The sequence below is a fragment of the Pteronotus mesoamericanus genome, unplaced genomic scaffold (assembly GCF_021234165.1).
Source record: "Pteronotus mesoamericanus isolate MK-2021 breed Mesoamerican mustached bat unplaced genomic scaffold, CSHL_Meso_final contig_94, whole genome shotgun sequence".
NCBI classification, from domain to species: domain Eukaryota; kingdom Metazoa; phylum Chordata; class Mammalia; order Chiroptera; family Mormoopidae; genus Pteronotus; species Pteronotus mesoamericanus.
Genome location: NW_026555285.1, coordinates 4,554,887 through 4,581,548, shown reverse-complemented (window position 1 = coordinate 4,581,548; position 26,662 = coordinate 4,554,887). Strand labels below are relative to the sequence as shown.

At 42.9% G+C, this 26,662-nt stretch overlaps 1 pseudogene; it reads left to right on the top strand.

Moving 5' to 3' along the window:
- The first annotated feature begins 6,950 nt into the window (after positions 1-6,950).
- LOC129081014 (actin-like protein 9) lies at positions 6,951-26,430 on the top strand (annotated as a pseudogene).
- The last annotated feature ends 232 nt before the right edge of the window (positions 26,431-26,662 follow it).

The window sequence follows — 26,662 nt, the reverse complement described above, 5'->3', positions numbered from 1 at the left end:
AAATGGAAGTCACACTGACTTCCCCCCAGGCCAATCTGGAATTACAACTAAATTGTGAGGAAATCACCTAGAACAAACAACAAACAATAGTGAGAGAGAAGACTTAACCTTGGACAGACAGAAGTATCAGCTTTAGCACAACCTGACTGGTAAGGGTTGTGGTGGACACTTGAGAAGTCTGGCTGGGCACCCATGGGAGGCAGTGCCAGACAGATATTTAAACACCCAGTTGGAGCCCCCTGAGAAGAATGGAACATAAACCATAAGTGGGGATCCCCAGCCAACAGCACCAGAGTCCAAAAAGTACAGATAAGAGCCAGCTGCAAAAAGAGGCAGAGTTGATTTTTGCCAGAGACAAGCGACTTAAGACACAAAGAACCATTTCAAGAGCCAATGCATAAACTATATGCACCTGCTTAGCCTGGGCTCCAGCAAAGGCAGGGCAAAGTAGGCTGGAACTGCGTGAGGAGAAACTGGGGATGGAGGCTTTGGGGAGAGAACTGAGAGAGTAGCCTGCAGGATCCTGGTGCTGACTCATCTCCCATATTGCAGCAGCAACCTTGCTCATGCAGACCACTCCCCTGAGGGGCAATAGCAGGAAAAGAAACAACAGCCTTGCCCCCAAAAGGGACTCTGCCCTGTCCCTGTGGTGCTTAAACCTGACTTCTGAGTGCAGAGTGGCAGCCAAGCTAGTAGATCCCTGACTAAAGGAGGCACACAGTGTACTACAGACACTTGAGTAGAGACTGGGGATAGAAGCTTTGGGAAGAGAACTTAGAGAGTAGCCCAGAAGGATCCCGAAGCTGAATCGTTCCCCCACATGGCAGCAACCATCTTCCTCAGGCAGACCACTCCCCTGAGCAGAAGCACCTTGAGAGGAAACAATAGCCCGGCCCCCAGGAGGGAATCAGCCCCACCCTGTGATGCCAAAGCCTGACTGCTGAGTGCAGGGTGACTAGAATAACAACTGAACAAGACAACCCCAGACAGTAGATTCCTGGAAGTCTCAAACAGACTGCCTACAGTCAGACGAGGTCAACAGCTGACATCATCAGAGGCAACCCGGAAAGAAAAAACAGCAGTAAATAATACCAGAGGCTACCAAGATGAAACTCACTGGTCTTCTCCATGATTTGCAACATTTTCTTTACTACATAGCTTTTTATCATCCATTTCAGGCCCATCAAGTTTGTGCATATTAAGACATTAGATTTTATACTAATAGTTTCTTTCTGTCCTTTCTCATAATAGTCTTAATCTCTTTACAACATTTTTAATACTGGTTCATTTCTTGTTGATAGTGGGAATGCAAGGGAGAGTTAATTTCTCAGATGTGTGTTTGTTTCCTGAGCTTTGTGATTTTGTTCTGGCAGCACCTGCACAAAAACACACAAGACATGGTGGGCAGAATGAACCTCAGTCAACCAGCTAGAGGGTAGGACACATCAAAGAACAACAAAACAACTACAAAACCCAATTACTTTAGAGAGTCAACATAAACAGCATAAAGGGAATCCAAAGAGCATCAAATTCAGGAGATCAAAGAGAATGTACCACTTAATCTCATAGGTCTCCTCTGAGAGACATTCACACCACAAAGTCAGAAAGTCAATACAGATCAATTTAAGAAGCAGTAGTAAAAAAGAAGATTCTCACAAATAATGGGAAAACAAAGAAAAACACTGCCCCCAATCGAAAGGAAGGAAGGAATCCCCAGAAAGAGAACTAAATGAAATAGAGGCAAGTAAGCTAACAGATATTGAGTTCAAAACAATGGTTCTAAGGAAGCTCAATGAGCTCAGTGAGAATTGCTAAAAACTACAGGGTAACTATGAGGAACCCACTGAAAATGATATCAGCATGAAAAAAGATATATAACTATCAAAAAGAGGCAAGAGGAAATGCAAAATACAATTTCTGAATTAAAGAAAACAGTAGAAGGAATCAAAAGCAGGCTAGATGAAGCTGAGGAATGAATCAGCAAGCTGGAGAAGGTGGAAAAAAGGTCCCAGAAACACCAAGAAAATGAAAAAAAGGCAAACAAAAAGAAAGAACAGACGCTTAGAGAAATGCAGGACAACCTGAAATATAATAATATCCATATAATAGGGGTACCAGAAGAAGAGGAACAAAAGATAGAAAACCTGTTTGAAAAAGTAATAATGGAAAACTTCCCTAATTGGAGGAGAGAAAAGTGACATAAGTCCAGGAAGCACAGAGGGGCCCATACAGGAGGAACCCAGTGAGGTTCACTCCAAGACACATCATCATTAAAATGCCAAATCAAAGACAAAGAGAGGATCCTATAGGCAACAAGGAAGAAACAGGAACATACAAGGGAGTCTTTATATAGCTAGCAGCTGACTTATCAACAGAAATACTACAAGCCACAAGGGAATGGGAAGAAATATTCCAAATCATGAAAAGCAAAGGCCTGCAACCAATACTACTCTGCCCAGCAAGGCTCTCAATTAAAATGGAAGATGAAATAAGGAGTTCCCCAGGCAAAAGAAGGCTAAAAGAAACACCTCTGCCAAAGCAGCACTGCAAAATATGCTAAAGGGACTGCTTTAAGTAGATGAAGAAAAGGAATGAGAAAGAGAGGAACACAGGTACAAAGGGAAAATATGAATAAGTACCTATCAACAGTAACTCTAAATGTAAATGGATTAAATTCTCCAATCAAAAGACATAGGGTAGATGAATGGATTACAAAACATGACCCACATATGTGCTGCCTACAAGAGACTCACCCTAGAAAAAGGACCTACATAGACTGAAAGTGAAAGGATTAAAAAAAAATTCCAAGGAAATGGACAGGGAAAAGAAAAGCTGGGGTAGAAATACTTATATCAGAAAAAATGTATTTCAAAATAAAGGATATAAAAAGAGACCCAGAAGGACACTTCATAATACTCAAAGGAAGACTGTATCAGGAAGACATAAACATTGTAAACCTATAGCCACCTAACATAGGAGCATCCAAATATGTAAGAAAAATCTTGGAGGACTTCAAGAAAGGTATAGACAGCAAGACACCGATAGTAGGGGATTTTAACACCTCACTGTCAACAATGAATAGATCTTCCAAACAAAATGTCAACAAGGATATTCTGGGAGTGAACGAAGTGTTAGATCAAATGGACTTAACTGATACATATATATAGAACCATTCATCCCAAAGAGGCAAAATACATATCCTTTCCAAATGCACATGGAAAATTTTCAAAGATAGACCACATGATAGGACACAAAACGAGCCTCAACAAATACAGGAAAATTGAAATCATAACAAGCATTTTTTTGGACCACAAACATCTGAAACTAGAACCCAACCTCAAGGAAAAAACTCAAAAACATTCACACTCATGGAGACTGAACAGCATGTTATTAAACAATGACTGGGTCAAAAGTGAAATAAAAGACAAAAATCGAAAATTTTCTGGAAACAGAGACTCAAAATGGTGGAGGAGTGAGTGGAAGTCACACTGACTTCCCAGGACAAACCTGGAATAACAACTAGATGGTGGAGTAATCACCTGGAACAAACAACTGAACAACAGTGAGAGAGGAGCCTTGTAATCTCAGAGACAGAAGAATCTGCTTTAGTGCAATCTAACTGGTAAAGAGTGCAGTACAGACTTGAGAAGATGGGTGGGGCACCCACTGGTGGCAGCACAGGAAGGATATTGAAATGGCCATTTGGATGCCACTGAGAAGAGTGTGGTCTAAACCAAAAGTGGGGATCTCTACCCTACAGCACCAGAACCCAAAAAGTACACAGAAAACAGCCAGTTGTGAAAAGCAGCAGGGTTGCTCTTGGCCAGAGACAGGCAGCTGGAGAAGCAAAGAGCCTTTTATAAGGCCAATGCAAAATTTTTATTTGCAGCCACTTACCATGGACTCTGGGAAAGGCGAGGGCAGAGTTGGGTAGATGCCGGAGGAGAGACTGGGGAAGGAGGCTTTGGGAAGAGAACTGAATGGGAGCCAGCCAGATCTCGGTGCTGACTCATCCCCCATGAGGCAGCAGCCATCTTGTTCAGGCAGAGACCACTACCCCTGAGCAGCACCAATGTCAAAGGACCCAATATCCCCGTCCCCCCCCCCACACCGCTGGTGGGATTCCACCTACTCTGTGCTGTCTAAGCCACCTGCTGAGTGAAGAGTGGCAGCCACAGATAGTAGATCCCTGGCTAAAGGGGGCACAGAGAGGTCTGTAGACACTTGAGGAGAGACTAGGGGATAGAGGCTTTGGGGAGAGAATAGCCACCAAGATCCCAGTGCGGACTCCTCCCCCATACAGCCATAGCGAGAGAGGACCCAATAACCTCAACACCAGGAGGGACTCCGCCCCGCCCTGAGCTGTCTAAGGTGGCCTGCTGAGTGCAGAATGACTAGACTGACAGCTGAAGGAGCCAGCCACAGAGAGTAGAATCCTGAAAGTCTCTAAGAGACTGCCTAAGGTCAGACAGCGATGATATCTGACATCATCAGAGTCAGATCCAGAAAGTAAAAACAGTGGTCACCTACCATAGAAGTTCACACCATAAAGTCAGGAAATCAAGACAGATCAACTTAAGAAGCAGAAGCAAAATAAGGAGTCTCACAAATAATGGGAAGACAAAGAAATACCGCTAACTGAAGGGAAAGGGGGAATCCTTACACAGAGAATTAAATGGAATAGAGGCAAGTAAATTATCAGATATGGAGTTCCAAACAACTGTTCTAAGGAAGCTCAATGAGCTCAGTGAGCTCAGAGACAGTTACAGAAAACTACAGGGAAACTATGAGGAACATACTGCAAACTATATCAGCATGAAAAAGGACACAGAAACTATCAATAAGAGACAAGAGGAAATGCAGAATACAATTTCTGAATTGAAGAACACAGCACAAGGAATCAAAAGCAGGCTAGACAAAGCTGAAGACTGAATCAGCGAGCTGGAGGACAAGGGATAAAAAAGCTCCCAGAAAGAGCAAGAAAATAAAAAAGACTCAGAAAGAATGAAGAGGCATTGATGGAAATGCAGGACAACCTGAAACATAATGATATCCATATAATAAGAATACCAGATGGAGAAGAGGATAAGGAAGGGATGAAGGACCTGTTTGAAAAAGTAATGATGGAAAACTTCCCTAATTTGAGGAGAGTAAAAGTCTCACAAGTCCAGGAAGCAAAGAGGGTCCCATTCAAAAGGAACCCAATGAGGCCCACTCGAAGACAGAACATCATTAAAATGGCAAATAGCCAAGACAAAGAGAGAATCCTAAAGGAAGCAAGGGAGAAAGAGGTAGTAACATATAAGGGAGCCCCAATACAGATAGCAGCTGACTTCTCAACAGAACACTGCAAGCCAGAAGGGAATGACAAGAAATATTCCAAGGAATGAAAAGCAAAGGCCTGCAACCAAGACTGCTCTATTCAGCAAGGCTCTCAATGAAAATGGAAGGTCAAATAAGGAGTTTCCCAGACAAAAGAAGGCTAAAAGAATACAGCTCCACCAAACCAGCACTGCAAAATGTTAAAGGGACTGCTTTAAGTAGATGAAGAAAGAGTCTATGAATACCCAGTTCCTTACACAGTTGCCAGTACTTGATATTACCAATTCTTTTTAATATGTATTAATCTGATTGTGACAATGTGTTATTTTAATTATTCCTTTACTATTTGTTGAAACTGCTTTTGTATATTTCTTGCCTATTTCTATTATTTTTAAAAGGCTTTAAATGACTTTTTGGTACTCTTTATTGATGTTTTTGATTAAATATTTGTAGTATTTTTACCCTAAACAAAACAAAAGAAAACAAAACAAAACAACCTAAACCACTAATGTTTTTTTGGATGTGTTGCTAATAGTTTCCTATTCTATTACTTGTCCTTTAACTTTTTTTATATGTATATTATAGTACAGTCTTAAATATTTAATAGTCATATTGTCAATATTTTACTTTATTGCTTCTGGGTTTGAATAGTTTACTTCAGGTTAAGAAAAATATTAGTTTATATTTTCTCTTAAAACTCCTTAGATTCTACATATTGATTTTTAACTAATCTGAGTATTTCTTGGATAATGTGTGAAACAGGGCTCTATATTTGTTTTATTTCAAGTACTAGTGGTCCATGTACCTTCTTTGTTGAATAAGCCTTATTTTACCCATTGATTTGAAATATCAACTTAATCAGATATTCCATTGTTAGCAGATATATATGTTTGTCTCTAGAATGCCCATTCTATTTCATTGATCTACTTGATTATTTCTGTGCTGGGGTCATGTTGGTTTAATTAGACTTTATAATGGTTTTAATATTTTTTAATATTTTATAATTAACTTTGACATTTAAAAAAATAAATAAAAGCAAACTGCATTTAAGAAAGAAAGAGAGAGAGAGAGAGAGAGAGAACTCCTACCTTTTGCAACAACATGGATGGAATTGGAGAATATTAAGCTAAGTGAAATAAGCCAGTTGATCAAATACAAATACCATATGACCTCACCTATAAATGGATTCTATTCAACAAAATAAACTAATGAACAAAATAAACCACAGGCATGGAAACATGGAGCAAACTGAAAGTGACCAGAGGGGTTGGGGAAGGAGGACAATGGTGGAAATACAGGGAAGGGACTAGACAAAGAGCATGTATGAATGACCCATGGACATGGACAATAGAGTAAAAATTGACTGTGGGAGGAGGGGGTTGTGGTGGGATGAGTGGAACGGAGTAAAGAGGGAAAAATTGAGACAACTGTAATAGAATAAACATGGTTTATAAATTTAAAAAACTAAAAAAATAAATATATATCAAATTAAAAAAAACTTTCTGGAAACAAATGAAAACAAACACACAACAGTTCAAAAACTGTGGGACACAGTGAAGGTAGTCTTGAGAAGGAAGTTCATAGCAATACAGGCCTACCTAAAAGAGACATAGGGCCAACCTAATCCTATGTCTTTAAGAACTGGAAAAACAACAACAAACAAAGCCCATAGTGAGAAAGGAATAATCAAGATCAGAGCAGAATTGAATGACAAAGAGACTAAAAGGACAATTGAAAGGTAAGTAAATCCTGGAGCTGGTTCTTTGAAAAGATAAAGCAAATCGACAAGCCTGTAAGCAGACTCATCAAGAATAAGAAGGAGATGACCCAAATAAATAACATCAGAAATGAAAGAGGAGGAATTACAACTGATACCACAGCAATACAAAAGATTGTAAGAAATTACTATGAAGAATTATATGCCAAGAAATTTGAAAAACTGGGTGAAATGAATAAATTTCTAGAAAAATATAACATTCCAACACTGAATGAAGAAGCAGAAGATTAACATCTATACCATAAGAATTCCAAAACACCTATTGAAAACAGACCAATAACAGCTGGTGAAGTTGAAGCAGTAATCAAAAGGGTCCTGGCACACAAAAGCCCTGCATTGGATGGTTTCACAGGGGAATTCAACAAAACATTTAAGGAAGAGCTAACCCCTGTCCTTCTCAGACTATTCTATAAAATCCAAGATGAGGGAAGACTTCCAGACTTTTTTTTAATGAGGCCAGCATTATCCTAATCTCAAAAGCAGATAAAGATACAACAAAGAAAACTACAGGATAATATCACTGATGAACATAGATGCTAAAATCCTCAACAAAATATTGGCAATCCACATCCAGCAACACATTAAAAAGATCATCCACCATGATCAAGTGGGATTCATCCCCAGGATGCAAGGATGGCTCAATATTCAGAAATCGATAAAAGGAATATATCACATAAACAAAAAGACAAAAACCACATGACCATATCAATAGATGTGGAAAAAGCATTTGATAAGGTACAGCATCCATTGATGATAAAAAGAGTCAGCAAAGTGGGAGTAAAGGGGGCATACCTCAACATTATAAAGGCTTTATATGAAAAATGTACAGCAAACATCATACTCAACAGGCAAAAACTAAAAGGTTTCCCTCTAAGATTGGGAAAAAGACAAGGTTGTCCTCTTTCACCACTTCTATTCAACATAGTATTGGAAGTCTTAGCCACAGCAATCAGACAAGAAATAAAAGGCATCCAAAATGGAAAGGAGGATGTAAAACTCATTTTTGCAGATGACATGATAGTGTACATTGAAAACCCCATAGGCTCCACCCTATAACTACTGGACCTAATAAGTGATTTTGGCAAAACAGCAGTATAACTGTCAATATTTAGAAATAGAAGGCATTTTTGCACACCAACAATGAAATATCAAAATCGGAAATCAAGGAAAAAAATCCCATTTCCTATAGCAACAAGAAAAATAAACTACCTAGGGAGAAACTTCACCAAGGAGATAAGAGACCTGTACTCAGAAAACTACATAACACTTAAGAAAAAAATTAAGGAAGACACAAAAAATGCAACCATATACCATGTTCATGGATTGGAAGAATTAACATCATCAAAATGTCCATACTACCCAAAGCAATTTAAAGATTCAATGCAATTTCTATCAAAATACTAATTACATATTTCACAGATATAGAACAAACACTTAAAAAATTTATATGGAACTATAAATGACCCCAAATAGCTGCAGCAATTTTGAAAAAATAAAGTAGGAGGGATCACAATACCAGACATAAAACTGTATTATAAGGCCACTGTAATCAATACAGTATGGTACTGACGTAAGAACAGACACATAGATCAATGGAACAGAATTGAGAGCCCAGAAATAAACCCATGTCTCTATGGCCAGTTAATATTTGGCAAAGGGGGCAGAAGAATAAAATGGAGTGAAAAATAGCTTCTTCAACAAATGGTGTTAGGAGACGTGGACACCTACATGCAAAAAAATGAGACTCAACCACCAATTTACACCATACACAAAAATAAATGAGGTGGATTAAAGACTTATATAAGTTGCAACACCTTGAAAGTCCTAGAGAATATAAGCAGGAAACTCTCAGATATTCCTTACAGTCCTATTTTCACCGATATGTCCCTTAGAGCAAGGGACATAAAGGAAATAAATGGGCTTTTATCAAAATAAGAAGCTTCTGCATGGCTAAAGAAAACATCAGCATAATAAAAAGGGGATCAACCATATGGGAAAAATATACTTGCCAAGAATACCTCAGACAATGTTTTAATCCCCAAAATATATATAAAGAACTCACACAACTCCACTCCAGGAAGACAAACAATCCAATTAAAAAATGGGCAAAGGACCTCAACAGAGACTTCTGTGAGGAGGACAAACAGAGGGCCCAGCATCACTAGCATCACTAGCCATTACAGAAATGCAAATTAAAACCACAATGAGATACCACTTCACACTGGTCAGAATGGTGATCATAAACAAATCAACAAACAAGTGCTGGCGAGGCTGTGGAGGAAAGGGAATTCTAGTCCACTGTTGGTGGGAATGCAGACTGGTGCAACCACTGTGGAAAACAGTTTGGAATTTCCTCAAAAAGCTAATAATGGAACTGCCTTTTGATCCAGTAATTCCACTGCTGGGACTATATCCTAAGAATTTCAAAACACCTATTGAAAAGAACCTATGCACCCCAATGTTCATAGCAACACAATATGCAGTAGCCAAGTATGGGGAACAACCTAAGTGCCCAACAATAAATGAGTGGGTCAAAAAGCTATGATACATTTACACAATGGACTACTTCGTAGCAGAGAGAAAGAGCTTCTACTCTTTGCAACAGCTTCGATGGAACTGGACATCATTATGCTAAGTGAAATAAGCGAGGGGGTGAAAGACAAATATCATATGATCTCACCTATAAGTGGAACCTAATCAACAAAACAAAGAAGCATTAAAAATATAACCAGCAACACTGAAAGAAAAAACAAACCAACAGTAACCAGAGGGGAGGCAGGCTGGTGTTAATAGGGAAAAGAAACAGAAGGGTCAAGTCAAGGAACATGTATAAAGGACCCATGGACAAAGCCAAAGAAAGGATTGAGGGTGGGAGGTGGGGGTGGATGGGGCAGGGGAAAGTGGTGGCAGGAAAATGGAGACACATGTATTTGAACAATAAAAAAATTAACTAAAATAAACAAAAATTAAACTAAAAAATAAATGAAGGAAACTAACACCTGATAAATATGAATGAACCTTGAGAGTGGAACATGAGGATATTGTGCAAAGTGAAATAAGCTAGGGAAAAACAAGTGCTGTATTTTCTCATTTATATATGAAATTTAAAAAAAGCTTAAATAATAGAAACAGAGTAGAGTGGTGGTTACCAGGGCCTGTGTGTGGTAGAAATGGAGAAATTTGGGTCGAAGGGTACATTTTGTTAGTTACAAGATTAATAAGTTTGGGGGATCTAATATACAGCAAGGTGATTATAATTAATAATACTGTATTGTATACTTGGATGTTGCTGAGGGTAGACCTGAAGTGTTCTCACCACAGAAAAAGAAATTGTAATTATGTGAGGTGATGGAGGTGTTAGCTAACTCTAAGGTGCCTATTATTTTCTAATGATAATGTGTATCAAATGAACACATTATGTATGTAAGTTATATCTCAATAAAATCTAGAGGGGAATGTACATGGACCCTCAGTGAGTAGCTGAGGAAAAAACGTTTCCAAAAACATGTATTAGATCACACACAAAATAAATAAATAAATTAATTAATTAATTAATTAATTAAATACTCAACATCAGCCCTGGCTGTTGTGGCTCAATAGATTGAGTGCTGGCCTGCGAACCAAAAGGTTGCCAGCTCAACTCCCAATCAGTGCACATGCCTGGGTTGCAAGACAGGTACCACGTAAGGGGCATGGGAGAGGCAAGGACACAGTGATGTTTCTCTCTATTTCTCCCTCTCCTCTCCTCTGTCTAAAAATAAATAAGTAAATAATCTTAAAAAAACAAAACAAAACTCAACTTCACTCTCTGGCCAGAATAATAAATCACCATACAACTAGCAAATTAAACTTTGTCACTTTGATATCCCTATGACACATTCAAGATTAGAGAAGAAATCAGAAAGCCTTCCAGGAGGAGAAATTGTCTCATTGAGATTTCAGGAGGCAAATTCCTGCTCTGCAGGAGTGGGTCAATGAGGCTCTTCCAGGCAGCAGGGAGAGCAGAAGAGCCAAAGAACTTATTGCAAGGGTGTCTGACTCACATTGTACCCCACGCTAGGCTGAGTTCTGTGTCCTCTTGGAAACCAGAAAGCCACTCTATCTGTCCACCACCTGATTAATATTCCAACAAAGCCTGTGACAAGCTCTCTACACCACACTATAAATAACTTCAAGACAAGGTAGCAAGCAAAGGATCCCTGAGTTTTACTAATTCTGGAGAGGGAGCTGGTTCAGAAATCCCACCTCTGGAACCCTTGATCCTCCTCCTTCTCCAAATTTGACACTTTGGCATAAATGTAGCATGGCTGAGTACCCTGGGAGCTTTCTGAGGCAGGAAGGGGCACCACTCCCACCACTGCATTGTGAAGTCTTCTGAAGGGAACAGCAGGAAGGCTAATGTCACACACTAGCCCCCTCTCCTCTCTGCCTATGCTTGACCCTGAATCAGCCTCAATTATTTCTCCCCATACCCACACATCCCAGAGAAAAGTGGTCAGCATTTCACAGCAATGCACCCAGCCACCTGCAGCCATAGATGCAAATCACAAGACCTCAGAGTCCCAGGGCTCCCCAGAGCTCCATGGCACAGCCTGACACAGCTCAATCCTGGTGAATAAGACCCTGAGGAAAGATGCCTTCAGCGTAGTGGGTGACAGGTTGCTACCCAAGACCAGTGCAGTGGTCATTCACATGGGCACAGTCACTTGTAAGGCGGGCTTCATGGGGCAGACCTGGCCCACTTACACCATGGCCACCACTGTGGTCCTTCAGCCCCAAAATATCAGCTACCACAGGACTCTCCCAGAGCTAATCCTGGAGCAGGCTGTGAGGAAAGACATCGTGGTGAACTGGGATGAGGCAAAGTTCTTCTGGTGCTACCTGCTGGACCAAGACCTCTACATGGCTACTCCAGACCACCTGCTGCTGTTCTCCCACTGACCTTCAGCCACACTACCAACTTCTGGATCTGGTGGAGGTGGCCTTCAAGTTGCTCCATTCCCTTGTAATGTACAGGGCTTCCAGTTGGTGCTGTCCGTTTGTGCACATGGGCAGGTTGTCAGGGTGGTATCAGACATGGGCCATGGGGTCACTTGGTTACATGGTGCCTGTCTTCCAAGGCCACCACTTGCCTCATGCCACCAAGAGTATGGACCTGGTAGGCACCCACTTAACCACCTTCCTGGCAGAGATGCTGCTGGGCTCCAGCTTGCCATGGGGCAGCAGGATCTGGAAGAACATCAGACGCTGCTATTGTTACATGGCTGCTGACTTCCAAAAGAAGCAGGACCAGACCAAACTGGAATGCTGGAAGAGCCTGAAGTTACCCCAGGGACAGTCAGTCACTCTGGGCAAGGAGCTATTACAGTGCCCAGAGCTGCAGTTCATTTCCCCAGAGATCCCAGGGCTGTTGCCCATGTGCGTCCCCACCATGGCTAGAGTCTTCTCAAGGTGCTACCCGAGGTGCTGGTGGATGTGGCCCAGAATGTGCTATTTTGCAGGGGCTTCTTGTTCTTTGTGGGGTTCCATGGCCACTTTCTGGCCAAGCTGCTATACAGTCTGCCCCCTGAGGAGCACATGGTAGCGACAGCTCAGCCCTCCTGGAAGTTCTCAGGGCTCCATGCTGGCCCCATTGTCCCTCCAGACCTGCTAGTTTCTGCAGCGTAATGTGAGAAACAGGGCCCTCACATCGTGTACAGCAAATGCTACTGATGAGGGGTGAAGGTGGGGGACAGTAAAACTTCTGCTACCCAGCTGGCTGTCCTGCTTTATACCAGGGCACAGCCTAGTCTACTCCTGGACCCACACAGACATAGGCCCACTAACCCTGTCAAACCCATCCCCCAAGGCACTCTTAACTTGAGATTCCACCCAAGCCCTAAGACATGTTCAGATTTGAACCGCCTAATCTCACCCCCATGATCTGTTGCTTTAGATATAGTTTTCCAGTATTCCCCTGGGCTCAAAGCCCCTTAATTCATCCCTTTGCTATGTACTTCAAGGACCCCCAACCCATCCCCATAACCTGTTCCTCTCCGAGGAACCTGTAGAAGGTGCCCCAACCACCCTCCCAGAATCTTTCCATGACTGTTCTGGCCCTTAGGTCCATTCTCATAACCTGCCCTTTATTTTCCCCAAGCTTAGCCCCTAGAGCCATTTGCTAAGACATCCTTTGTTCTGAACACCCCAAATCCACCCCCTTGTTGATTTAGCCTGTGTGGTTATCCAGAGTTCTCTGGCACCCTGATGTCCTGAGCACCCCCAGGCCCTCCAAATGCCAATATATCACATCTACCACAAATCTCCATATTCTGCTTCACAAGAGTCTCCCCTTCAACGATCCACTGAAAGATTCCTCAGTGTCCATAGCCCATTCCCCAATTTCCACCTTCCCACAAAATTTGTTCTCCCGGCATGATTTGTTCCTCCAGATTCCTTCCTATCCAGGTGCTCCCACAATCCATCCCCAATCCATAGCCCCAAAGAACACCGTGTCCTGAGACCTCAGACTCCCAGGATGGCCCACACTACTCTCAGCCCACACCCTTGACCTGTATCTGCCATAGATATACTCCCACATGGTCCATTTCACAGTGCACTTCCTATCCCCATGCCTCAACCCCTCCTGAAGGCTCCAACCCCCACGACCCACAATTATAGCTTCCCAGGGTCTCCCCATTATGAACCCTCATTACACCCCATTCTGGTGTTTTCAGACTCTCTGGAACCCACCGTCAGAACCAGCCCCTGGGTTCTATCCTGTTAGTTGAGTCACCAATGGGGAGTGATGTTCCCCAAGTCTGCCCAGCCCACTGTGACCTGAGGCAGATGCTCTAGGTGGGTGATCCACCTGGAAATTCCCCTAACCCCCACATATGTCCCCAGAAACCAATTGTCCTGGGTTGTGTTTCGCCATCTCCTACCTTTTTGCTAGTAGTGCATGCCAAGCTCACTCCATCTCCCCAGACCTTACTCTGCCTGTTCTGGCCACACCACCCCAGGGGCTTTCTCTTGGATGTGCCCTGTGAGGCCTCACCTTGCAGCTGCAGAGACCTGGAGAAGGAGCCCAATCTCTCATGATAGGAGACTGGACATTCTCCCCACAGGGTACCTTTGGTCTCTTGGCTAACCAGAGCCCCTCTTAGAGGCAAGACCCTCTGAGTTTACACCACTGTCCTGCCCAGCCCAATGAACACCAGGGTCAGCAATCTGAACACACCCATGCAATTTATCAACAAAATAAGCACAAACTGCCAAAGCTCATTCATGTTCACACTGGTCCTCTTGTTACCGAACAAATGGACCCGTTCGGGGGGGATGCCCAGATGCTATTACCAAAACGACCTCCCTCCTACCCCGGTGTCCCTTGATTGTAGGTCCTTTGCCCTCCACCCTTGAAATTATGGCTCTGAATGGCAGAGTTTGGTGAAAAGGAAAGGAACTATTTACTAAAAAGCTATACAGGTTTGAATAATAGCTAAATGTCTCTCTTAAATCTCAAAATCCTCTTAAAACACCCACTAACACACACAGTCCTGCCTTCCCCCCTTTGCCCAGTTAAGCCAGTCAGGGGTACCATCCTTCAGAAGCAAAAAGAACAGAAGTCCAGGGCTCGGCTAGGCAGGCCTCTCGTGGATCTCAGCACCATCCGCTGTGTCGCTGCGATCTCCAGCTCTTAATCCATAACCATGTGGCACCTTCTCATGGCCCACTAGCAAGAGTCCTTTTCTCCCCTTCTTCTTCCCGCATGGTCTTCACACTGTTCCCCAGAGTCTGTGTCCCTTGTTCTCTCTTGCAGGCCCCTGTCTCTCCTCCTTCCTCTCCCAGTTACTCTCTGTATTAAGTCATTTAAACCTTCCTGATTAGCTTTGGTGATTTGCAAAATAACCCTTTTAACATGTGAAGAATGAAGCTATCCTGTTATTGACATGCAAAATAACTCTCAACGGCCTTGCTCAAGGCTCCCATCTCCCATGGCGGCCCACCCTGGGGTGGGGAGAATATATTTTTCTTGGACACCTCAATCTCTGGACCCTGTCACAAATACCCTTTGGTAGGGGGCCCTGGATGTGCCCCGTTACACTCTCTTCCCCCAGTCCAAAGAATCATACTTTCTTTCCTTTATTCAACCAGTCAGTATTTATTAACCATCTATCTCTTGTTTTCTCTCACTCTCTCACTGTTCTTTATGCAGGAATTTTCAGAAGTGGAAAGTCATATATTTACGGCGCATTGAGCCCGTGCCACCTGATCCCCTCATTTACCATCCGACAATGAAAGTGGGTAGTCTCAACCCACCCTGTCCTACTTTGTCCTGGAACTGGACAGGGACTCCAGTCCCACTCTTGGGGGAATGGTCCCATAGTATTTCAGGCCAAGATTTCACATCACAGGCCTTCAGTGTTGGACCCACCTTGCCTCACCTCTCCGTAAGGCAGGCACCTTCAATTAGCAAGAACCTCCACCCCCACCACAGATTAGAGGGCAGTGGGGGAAAAATTCTCATTCCTCCCACTAGGGGAAGCACCTCCAACCTCAAGGAGCTTATGGCAACATCCAACTTAGAACCACAATGACTACAGCTTACCAGTCACCCAAGACCTCAAGTGAGACCCACTGTAACAGGACACAGTCAGGGCCCCCGCACAGTGGGGATTTGTAACAGGGTCCAGAAATGAGGTGTCCAAGAAAAATATAGAATATTCTCACCTCCCCTCCCAGGAGGGCTGCCAAGGGGGATGGGAGATGGGGAGCCAGGCCATTGAGAGTCATTTGGCCTGTCAATAACAGAGGGTGAGCCATTGAGTTACTTTGTCAATAACAGAATAGCTTCATACTTCATATGCAAAGATGGTTCTTTTGCATATCAACAAGGCTAACTAGGAAGATTTGCATAACTTTAACCCAGTAGGGAAACGGGAAGCAGTTAACCCAGTTACAGCTCTGCCAAAGGAGCTGGAAGGTGGAGCTGCAGGGAAGGATTCACACATGGGTTTAAAATACAGGTGCAGCAACCATACTAGAGGCTTTTTGACCACGCAGCTTAGCAAGCAGGATGCAAGCAAGAAGGGGACACAGGGCTTACGAAAGAGACAATAGGACACAGATTTTGTAACAGTGCACAGCCAGGGCCCCCCACCAAAGGGTATCTGTAACAAGGTCCAGAGATTAGGGTGTCCAAGAAAAATATATTTTCCCCACCCCAGGGCGGGTTGCCATGGGAGAGGAGAGCCTTGAGCAGGGCCATTGAGAGTCATTTTGCATGTCAATAACAGGATAGCTTCATTCTTCATATGTTAAAAGGGTTATTTTGCAAATCACCAAAGCTAATCAGGAAGGTTTAAAAGACTTAATGCAGAATGTAACTAGGGAGGAGGAGGAGAGACAGGGGCCTGCAAGAGAAAACAAGGGACACAGACTCTGGGAAACAGTGTGAATTCCATGCAGGAAGAAAGAGGAGAAAGGACTCTTGCTAGTGGGCCATGAGAAGGTGCCACATGGTTATGGATTAAGAGCTGGAGATCGTGGTGACACAGCGGATGGTGCTGAGACCCATGAGAGGCCTGCCTAGCCGAGCCCTGGACTTCGGTTTTTTTCCTCTTCTGAAGGACGGTATCTCTGACTGGCCTAACTGGGCAAGGAGGGGAAGGTGGGACTGTGTGTGTGTTGGTGATTGTTTCAAAGGTATTTTGAGGTATAAGAACGACGTTTAGCCATTAATCAAATGTGTATAACTTTTGAGTAAATAGTTCCTTTTCTTTTCACCAAACTCTGCCATTCAGAGCCATAATTTTAAGGGTGGCAGGCAAAGGACCTAGAACAGAGGGACCCCGGGGAAGGGGGGGCATTGTTCTATCAATAATATCTGGGCCCCCCCCCAACAACAGGTCCATTATTCGGTTACTCCACCCCACACCACAGTCTCCAGGTATGCCAAGCATGTGCACATAAGCATGGAGGTGAGACAGGCAGTCTCCAATTTTATAGGAAAGTGTGGGCTGCTGAGTTGACTCTTAGGCCAGACTAAGGTGGCCCTTCTCTCTTCTCTCCCACTCCAAACTTCCCCTGGGGCAAATTTCTCTACACCCTTTGGGCATATGTCCCCTTATTTGCACACTCACAGATCTGGGAGCTCATTACGTCAAGCCTGTTAGAAATCTTAGTTCCTCACAGAATTCTTAAGTAAACCTCTGTACTCCCCACTTTGATCACTGGTCTATACCCCTGGAGCCCGCTCTCCCCATGTGGATCAGAGACTCCATTCTCACCTCGCTGTGTGCCTTTGTGTCCTGCTGGGCCCTTGGGAACATTAGGAGGAGCAGGGCCCCCATGTCATGTACCACTAAAGAATGGTTTAAGGAGATGTGTGTTTGCCAAGGTGACAAGAGTTGGGCTTGTGTTGGTTAACTTAATGTGTCAACTTGGCTAGGTGCCCAGGTCTTTCATCAAACATCTGTCTAGATGTTATTTTGAAGGTGTTTTTTTAGATGAGATTGATATTTATATCACTAGACTTTGAGTGAAATGAGTAACACATAACATGGGTGAGCGACATCTAGTCATCTGAAGGCTGTAATAGAACAAAGACTGACCTCCCCCAAGGATGAAGGACTCTTCCCAACAGACTACCTTCAGACTCAAATTTCACTTCTTCCTGGGTCTCCAGCCTGCCAGATTTTAGACTTGACAGCCTCCACAACCATGTATCCAATTTCTTAAAATACATCTCTCTTTCTCTACATATGCATCTTAGTGTTTTTATTTCTCTGGAAAACCCTGACTTATATATGTGCCAACTCCCATTCCTATCTAAGGACCTTTGTACCTGCCATTCCCTCTACTTAGAATGCTCCTTCTGAACTCCCACCTTATCAAAAATTGCACCCCTTTTCAGTATGACAAAGCTCTAAAGCCAAAATAGGAATGATTAAAACAGTTGACTCCATGTAAAGATCAAAAAAAAATCTGCAAAGTAAATATCACCCTGAACAAAACCAAGACAAATGGCAATCTTAAAAATAAATAATATTTTTTAAAAGACAAGTGACAATCAGAGTAAACTCTAACTGATAACACAGAGGGATAGTGCTCATAATACAGGGTGGGGCAAAAGCAGGTTTACAGTTTTTCATATGGAAAATAATACAATAATAAAGAGTAATACAAGAATAAACTTTTGCATACTTATACATGTAAACCTACTTTTGCTCACTCCTGTATATACAGAACTCTTGGAAATAAATAATACAATAGTCTATGAAAAAGTTAGCAAAGGATATAAACCTTGAGCTTATAGAGAAAAACAAATGATTCTTAGTCACAATAGAAGATTCTCAACCCAATAAGGGAGATTACCATTTAAACTACACTGCAATACCATTTTTACCCCCATCAAATTGGTAAATATCAAAGGGTTTGATTAACACCTGATAGGAGAGGCTTGGATGGGGTTGGTGGGGAGGTGACACTCTCTTACCCTGATGATGAAAGAGGAAATTAGTATAACCCCTATGCAGGACAAGTTGCAATATCTACTTAAATGACAAATGCACACATCTTCTGACACAACTATCACACTTCCAGAAATTGCTCCTTCAGATATAATCACTCACATGAGAAAAAACCTAACACAACAAAGTTTCTTTTTTTTCTTTTTAAATCATGTCTATCCTATTACAGTTGTCTCAATTTTTCTCCCTCTGCCCTCTTCCACCCATCTCACCCCGCCCCCCCTCCCACAGTCAATTCCCATTCTGTTGTCCATGTCCATGGGTCATTCATACATGTTCTTTTTCTAGTCCCTTCCCCTTCTTTCCACCATTGTCGTCCTTCCCTGTCCCCTCTGGTCACTTACAGTCTGCTCCATGTTTCCATGCCTGTGATTTGTTTTGCTAGTTTATTTTGTTGAATAGATTCCACTTATAGGTGAGATTGTATGACATTTGTCTTTCACCGACTGGCTTATTTCACTTACCATAATATTCTCTAGTTCCATCCCTGAGGTCACAAAAGGTAGGGGTTCCTTCTTTCTTTCTTTTTCTTTTTAAAATTAAGATGGATTTCATTTTTTTAATGTCAAAATTCATTATAAATTATTTAAAAATTTAGATCCACTATAATGTCCCAGCAATTAAAACAACATGACACCAGCACAGAAATAATCAAGTAGATCAATGACATAAAATGAGCATTCTAGAAACAAACATATGTATCTGTCTAACAATGTAACATATGATTAAATTGATATTTCAAATCAATTGGGAAAATAAGGCTTATTCAACAAATAAGGTGCATGAACCACTACTACTTGAAATAAAACAAATAAAGAGCACTATTTCACACATTATACAAAAAGTATTCAGGTTAGTCAAAAATCAGTATGTAGAATCTAAAGAGTTTCAGGAGAAAATAGAAAATAATATTTTTCTTACCATGAAATAACATTCAAACCCAGAAGATATAAAGTAAAATATTGACAAAATGACTATGTTAAAAATTTAAGACTACACAGTAATATACATACACAAAAAGTTAAAGGACAAGTAATAAAATAGGAAAGTATTTGCAACACATCTAAAAAAGGGGTTAATAGTGTTTTAGGGAAAAAATTCTGCAAACATTTAGTCAAACAATGGATAAAGAATACCAAAAAGTCATTTAAAGTTTTTTAAAATTAATAGAAATAGGCAAGAAATATACAAAAACAGATTTAGTTTCAACAAATAATAAATTAGCCATTACAATAACACATCATTGTCACAATCAGATTAACAAGTATTAAAAATATTTGTAATATCAAGTATTGGTGACTGTAAAGGGAGCTGGATATTCATAGACTCTTTTTCATCTTCTTAAAGCAGTCCCTTTACAATATCTTGCAATGCTAGTTTGGAGGAGGTGTATTCTTTTAGCCTTCCTTTGTCTGAGAAAATCCTTATTTTGCCTTCCATTTTAATTGAGAGCCTTGTTGGTTAGAGCAGTCTTGGTTGCAGGCCTTTGCTTTTCATGACTTGGTATATATCTTGCCATTCCCTTCTGGCTTGCAGTGTTTCTGTTGAGAAGTCAGCTGCTAGTCATATAGGGGCTCGCCTGTATGTTACTACCTGTTTCTCCCTTGCTTCCTTTAAGATTCTCTCTTTGTCTTTGATATTTGGCATTTTAATAATGATGGGTCTTGGAGTGGGCTTCATTGTGTTCCTCTTGAATGGGACCCTCTGTGCTTCCTAGACTTGTGTGACTTTTTCTCTCCTCCAATTAGGGAAGTTTTCCATTATTACTTTTTCAGGCAGGTGTTCTATCCCTTCCTTCTCTTCTCCTGGTATCCCTATTATATGGATATTATTACATTTCAGGTTGTCCTGCATTTCTCTTCATTCTTTTTAGTTATTTTTCATTTCCTTGCTCTCTCTGGGAGCTTTTTTTCTACCTTTTCCTCCAGCTTGCTGATTCGATCCTCTGCTTCATCTTGCCTGCTTTTGATTCCTTGTGCTGTGTTCTTCAATTCAGAAATTGTATTCTTCATTTCTTCTTGTCTCTTATTGATAGTTTCTGTGTCCTTTTTCATGGTAATATAGTTTGCAGTAAGTTCCTTGTAGTTTCCCTGTAGTTTTGGTAATTCTCTCTGAGTTCACTGAGCTGACTGAGTTTCCTTAGAACTGTTGTTTGGAACTCAATATCTGATAGTTTATTTGCCTCTATTTCATTTAGTTCTCTGTGTAGGGATCCCTCCTTTCTCTTCAACTGTTTCTTTGCCTTCCCATTATTTGTTAGACTCTTCTTTTTTGCTTCTCCTTAAATTGATCTGTCTTGATAGCCTGACTTTGTAGTGTGAACTTCTATGGTAGGAGGCCACAGTTTTTACTCTCTGGATCTGCATCTGATGATGTCAGATGTTGACACTGTCTGACCTTAGGCAGTCTGTTCGAGACTTCCAGGAATCTACTGTCTGTGGCTGTCTCCTTCAGTTGTTAATCTAGTCACCCTGCACTCAGCATCCAGGCTTAGGCACCCCAGGGCAGGGCAGAGTCCCTCCTGAGGGCGGGGTTATTGAGTCCTCTCATGATGATGCTGCTCAGCGGAGTGGTCTGCCTGAGCTAGATGGCTGGTGTTGTATCAGGGAGGAGTCAGCATTGGGATCCTGCTGGCTACTCTCTCAGTTCTCTCTCCTTAATGGGTCTGTCTCTAGTCTCTTCTCAAGTGTCTCTAGATCACACTGTGGCCCCTTTAGCCAGGGTTCTACTCCCTGTGGCTGCACTCTAGACTCAGCAGTCAGGCTTTAGCACCACTGGGCCAGTGCAGAGTCCTTGTTGGGGGCGGTGCTGTTGTTTCTTCTGCTGCTGCCCATCAAGGGAGTGGTCTACCTGAGCAAGGTGGCTGCTGTTTATGGGCGATGAGTCAGCACCAGGATCCTGTTGGCTACTCTCTGAGTTCTCTCCCCAAAGCCTCCTTCCCCAGTTTTTCCTCAGGCGTATCTAGCCCACTCTGTCTCTGCCTTTGCTGGAGTCCATGGTAAGTGGCCGTTAGGTTGTGCTAATGCTGAATCTGCTCTCTGTCTGAGGTTATAAGGCTCCTCTCTCACTGTTGTTCAGTTGTTTGATCCAGGTGATTTCTTCACAACTTAGTTGTAATTCCAGATTGGTCCTAGGAGGAGGTCAGTGTGACTTTCACGCACTCCTCTGCCTTCTTGATTTCTCAAAGTTAAGTGTTTCCAAAGATATATACCAATAAAGCCATGAGAACTGGCTAAATACATTTCATTCATGCATGAGGGAATACTATGCAGCTGTGAAAAAACAATAAGCTGTTTTCAATTACATGGAGTAATCCCAAGATAAATTTAAGTAAAAAAAAGAACATCTAGATGGTGTGTTACCATCTTATGAAAAAACAGAAATAAAGGAATATGTGAATTTTATACAGATCTAACAAGAAATTTGAGCTGTAGCTGCTTCTAGAATAGTTTCTTAAGGTTTATTTCATTATTAAACCCCCAAAATGAATTATTTTGAGACATTTTTCCTAATCATTCTCAATGAAATTATGATACAACAGACATACATAATGTCTTTATATATTATATGTATATATGTTCTTTATACAGATGACTTTATTTTATCTGAACTCAGGAATTATTTTTACACCCTTGGAGGTGATATCACCTCCACTGATATGCTTGGGAGAGAAGTAGGGGCCAGGGCAATGAGGTGGGAAGAATATTTCTCACTGCCTGATCTTTGAACTATTAAAGTATTGAATCATGAGATAATATTTTTAATTACAGATGTTAAAGTGCTTCTGGTGTCCACCTAGGCAGAAGTGTTTTCTTTCCTCTTACCCTAGCTGTTCCCTTGGAATTTCTACTTCATTTAGTGACAATGGATGGTTTCACAAACCTTCTATCTGCTGCTATCCTAGTCTTGTCAAGGGTGCATCCATATATGATGCATGTGGATACAGGTTTGGAACACCAACATCTTTCTCTGTATGGAGGGTGCCATGGAGAGGTCCTGCCTCTCTTCGCATGCCCCTGAAAGAGGCCACCTGTTCCTGTGGGCAAAGACTCTGATTTTCTCCCTATTCCCAGCCCAGGGAAGTTTCTGCAAATGGGATCAGATAGCACAGGGAGTGGTGGCTGTTGGGACCCAAAGAGTGAATCTGTCCTTCAGAGTGGCCTGCACACCTCAGGGGCCTGGGGCTCAACATGAGGGTGTGGGGGCAAAGAGGATGTGGCTTTTTGGGCATGTGAGAGGTGGATTCCAGGTCCTTGAAGGCAAAGCTGACTGGGGTCCCTCATGTCCTTCAGGCAAGTGGGCGCCCAACGGAGTCCCACCAAATGTCGGTATGTGCAACAGGATCCAGGGCAGGTAAGGTTACTTTATTGCCTTTTCTTTTAGGAGACCAGTGTCCCATTAAATCCTCAAAGGAAGAAGTGCTTTCTCAGGAATGTCCAATGCCGCCCCCTTGACTCTGGTCTCTGCTGGCTCCAGGATATCTCTGCGTCACACCCTTGGCACTCAGAAAAATCCTTCCTCAGAAGAGCATCAGCTGCTATGCTCTGTTCTTTCCACAGGTGCAGGCCCAGCTGCAGCACAAGATTTCACGCCCAGACCCAGCACTGCCACCTCCAACGTCCAAGATGAGGCCTCTGGGTCCTTTCAGAGCAGTGGGAGAGATGTTGCAGGCCAAACTCCAGGTCCCAAGAGATGTCCAAGGGGATGTCCTTCCACGTGGCTGTGTCCATGATGGCAAGGTGAGGGTGACCACCCATAGTTTCAGATGGGGAGGTTGAAGTCACTGGCAGCTTATTCCACCACTTTCACCTCTGTTGGAGTCTCCCCAGGGGCAGCAGGTTTCTTGCATGCAGATGTCATTATAGTCTTGGAACTAGGAATGGCGAGACCTCCAGCTGCACCCAGGAGATGAAGTCCTTATCCTGACCCCGCATAAGGCTACAGTTCACACTCAGCAATGAGGTTTAATATTTGAAAATATTATGTACAATAACTATGTATGGGGTCAGGGGTGCACTTGAAATATTTGGGGGACCACTTTGTAAAGTACATGATTATCTCACCACCATGTTGAACATCTGAAATTAATACATAATAATTTGAAGGTATACTGTAATTTAAAATTAAAATAAATAGAAACTTTAAAAATATTATGTACATGTATAATTTTGAAAAAAAGAAGTTGAGTTTCTAAAGTCAGAGGAATCATTCTAAGATCTGAGTCCAGGGCTCTCCCTGCAGCAGAAGCAGCTGGTGAAATGCGTCCCTAGATTCTCATTCCAACCCTACCTAGTTTGTCTGAGCCTCCTGGGCAATTACTCTTCCCTTTTGCTTCTTGGGCTGGGGCATGGATCTGTCCTCTGCTCAGTGCTCCAGCCCTTTTTCTGGAAAAGGCTCAATTCAGTGGATCCTGACAACCACCTCATCCACCCCCATCCAGTGAGTCCCATCCCTTCCCCAGAAAACCCCAGGAAGCTTGAGGAGTAATGGCCTAAAACTATGAAACAGCCCCACCCTGGGATTAGCCACATGCCACCCATGCTTCCAGCATGGGCTTATCAGTGGGAGTTTGGCTCACTGCTGCCACCCGGACCGCTGGAGACCGGGTAGGCTTATCTGACCTGTTGGTGCTGGTTCTGGAGGTAGAGCAGCAGAAAGAAAGGTGTTAAAGAGGAGGAGGCCTCAGGCTGGCGGACCCTGGGTGCCAAGCAGCCAAGTGACAGGCTCTGTGCCCCTTCCCCCTTGTGGGAAGCCACAGCAGCATTTGGAACTATGCTTTGCAGGACACAGCAAAGGGCAGCAACAGAAGGAAGAGAACAGTGAACCACAAGCAGGACATCTGGATGCACAGACTCCAAAAGAAGCCTGAAGCCAGGCAGTTATTGGAAACCAGCTAAGCTACCTACATTTCTTAAAGGATGATACTTTTGGGTGGGAGAAGAGGTTCCTGGCTCAGACTTGAGCTGAGCTGGCAGAGGGTGACAGGGTGATTTTCTTTGGGTGGCTTAGAGGAAATGGGCTTTAAGGCAGAAATCTGCCATTATTTCAAACTGTATAGACATTGAATAAAAGATTCGTTTCCTTTCTACCAAAATCTGCCTCCAGAGTTTTTCCTGTTGGTTATGAGTGGCAGGATCCCACTGGCTGTTTGGTGACAAGAAGCTTCTGACTTTCCCAAGATCACATGGCTGAAACCCAAGCCTATTTTAAATGGTATTTTGTGCTACCTCCACCCCTTTTTGTATTCTTCTAGTTCCAAGATTTGCATCAGAAATGTGACACAAGCCAACTGGTATTTTAAGTTTTATGTCATATACACCTGATGATGTGCTTAGGAAGTAACTTCTAGCATCATCCCAACTACAAAGGTTAGGAGACAGGGTAGGCCTTGAGGGGCACAATGGCTTTTCTTGTACACAGAACTAGTCAGAAAAAAAAGTGCCTGAACCCAGTTCTGTTTCCTCAAAGCTAGACCCCATGGTTACATTCCCATGGAGCTATGGGGAGGTCCACATTGTATATCTGTGTATAGCTATAGAGGTGACATAGATGAGGAGGGTGAGCAGTCACTAGCCAAGAGAGGCATTTGGGTGAGTCTGATTGAATAAAGGGGCCCAGTTATGTAAGCTAGAAGTGACATCACTTCCTTTGTGACAGAACAAAATGGAAGTTACTCTGGTAACCAGACACCTACATTCTAGAGACAGCCTCCTATACAGCTCATTTGAGTGAAGAAAACCAAGATAAGAGGATATCTTTAAGTTGTCCCCTGAGTTTTAGAGATTGTAGCTGCAGGAGCGTCAACAGTGAAAACATTTTCACACACTGTAGACAATGGGTTCAACCTCGCTTTCTATGCTGCTGGTCATTCAGCAAGTTGTACCCACATTTAACACAGGGAAGCCCAGGGCAAGCCAGTTCAGGCCAGGCCACTGTGAACCCATGTGGGCAGACCCACTCCCCTTGCTCCTTCTCCCTCGTGTGTCATGTGGTGGGAGAAAGGGAGGTGGTAAAGAGGGGCCTTCCTGGGCAGGAGCAAGTTGTTAGGTGTTGAAAGTATGGTGGGTCTGTCAAATGTATATCCCAGGTCATGGTTGGCAGGATGAGAAGGTGAGTGCTGGGCCCTCCAGGTGTCATTTGTTTCCTCCCGGCTGGAGATCTATGCAGATGCCCCTCTGTGCCTGATCTGGGGGCAGAATTTGTGGTGGTGTTTCCTTCTGTGGTGAAGCCCAGGTGGACCCCAATATCATCTCCTGGTCTGGTTACCAGGCACTGTCTTTGCAGAGCTCCACCCAGTAGACCGTGGAGAAACTGGTACACAGGTATAACTTCTCCATATCCCTGGATGGGAGCAGGTATACCAGGCCATCAGTAGCCAGAGCTGGTTATACAAGGTGAGAGTGGGTATACAGGGCTTTGTACGCCAAGACCCTGAGATGACCTGGGCAGGCCCATAACTCAGACTCAAATCTGTGGATTCCTCAAGGTCCCCCCAGACCTTTCCCACGGGAGTGTCCCACAATTCCATTCCCAAAGTAATCCAGACCTCCACTCCTCTTACTAGCTATGTGAGAGGGTTGAAAGTCACTCCTCAGATATTTGTAGGAATATTAGAGAAAACTATGTTTTTTTACTTTACACTAGGCCATATGCATCTCTGCATTTTGCTACTGTTTTGATTCTTTGAATTATCTGCTCCAGGTATCCCATAAAGCAGTCAATTCCACTGACCCTGCAATTGACTTCCGTTGCACAGGTCTGCTGTGTCCTATCCAGCAGCTCCATGGGGCAGAGCTGGAAGGCAAGGGAACTACAGTATAGGAAGACTATCTGGAATGGGGTCATTGGCTGGGTTTCCCTTCCAAGCAGTAGCACCTTTTTTGACTTTGAAAAAGCACAGGGAAAGTCAGGCATGTGTGAGAACCTTTCTCTATTCTGCTTCCCACCTTATACCAGACCTCACTGGCCCCTGCTCTGTGACCACCAAAAACCTGATGAAGGAGGAAAAGCCTAACATGTTGGCATTTCCTCCCCAGATGGTGGGGCAGGTCTT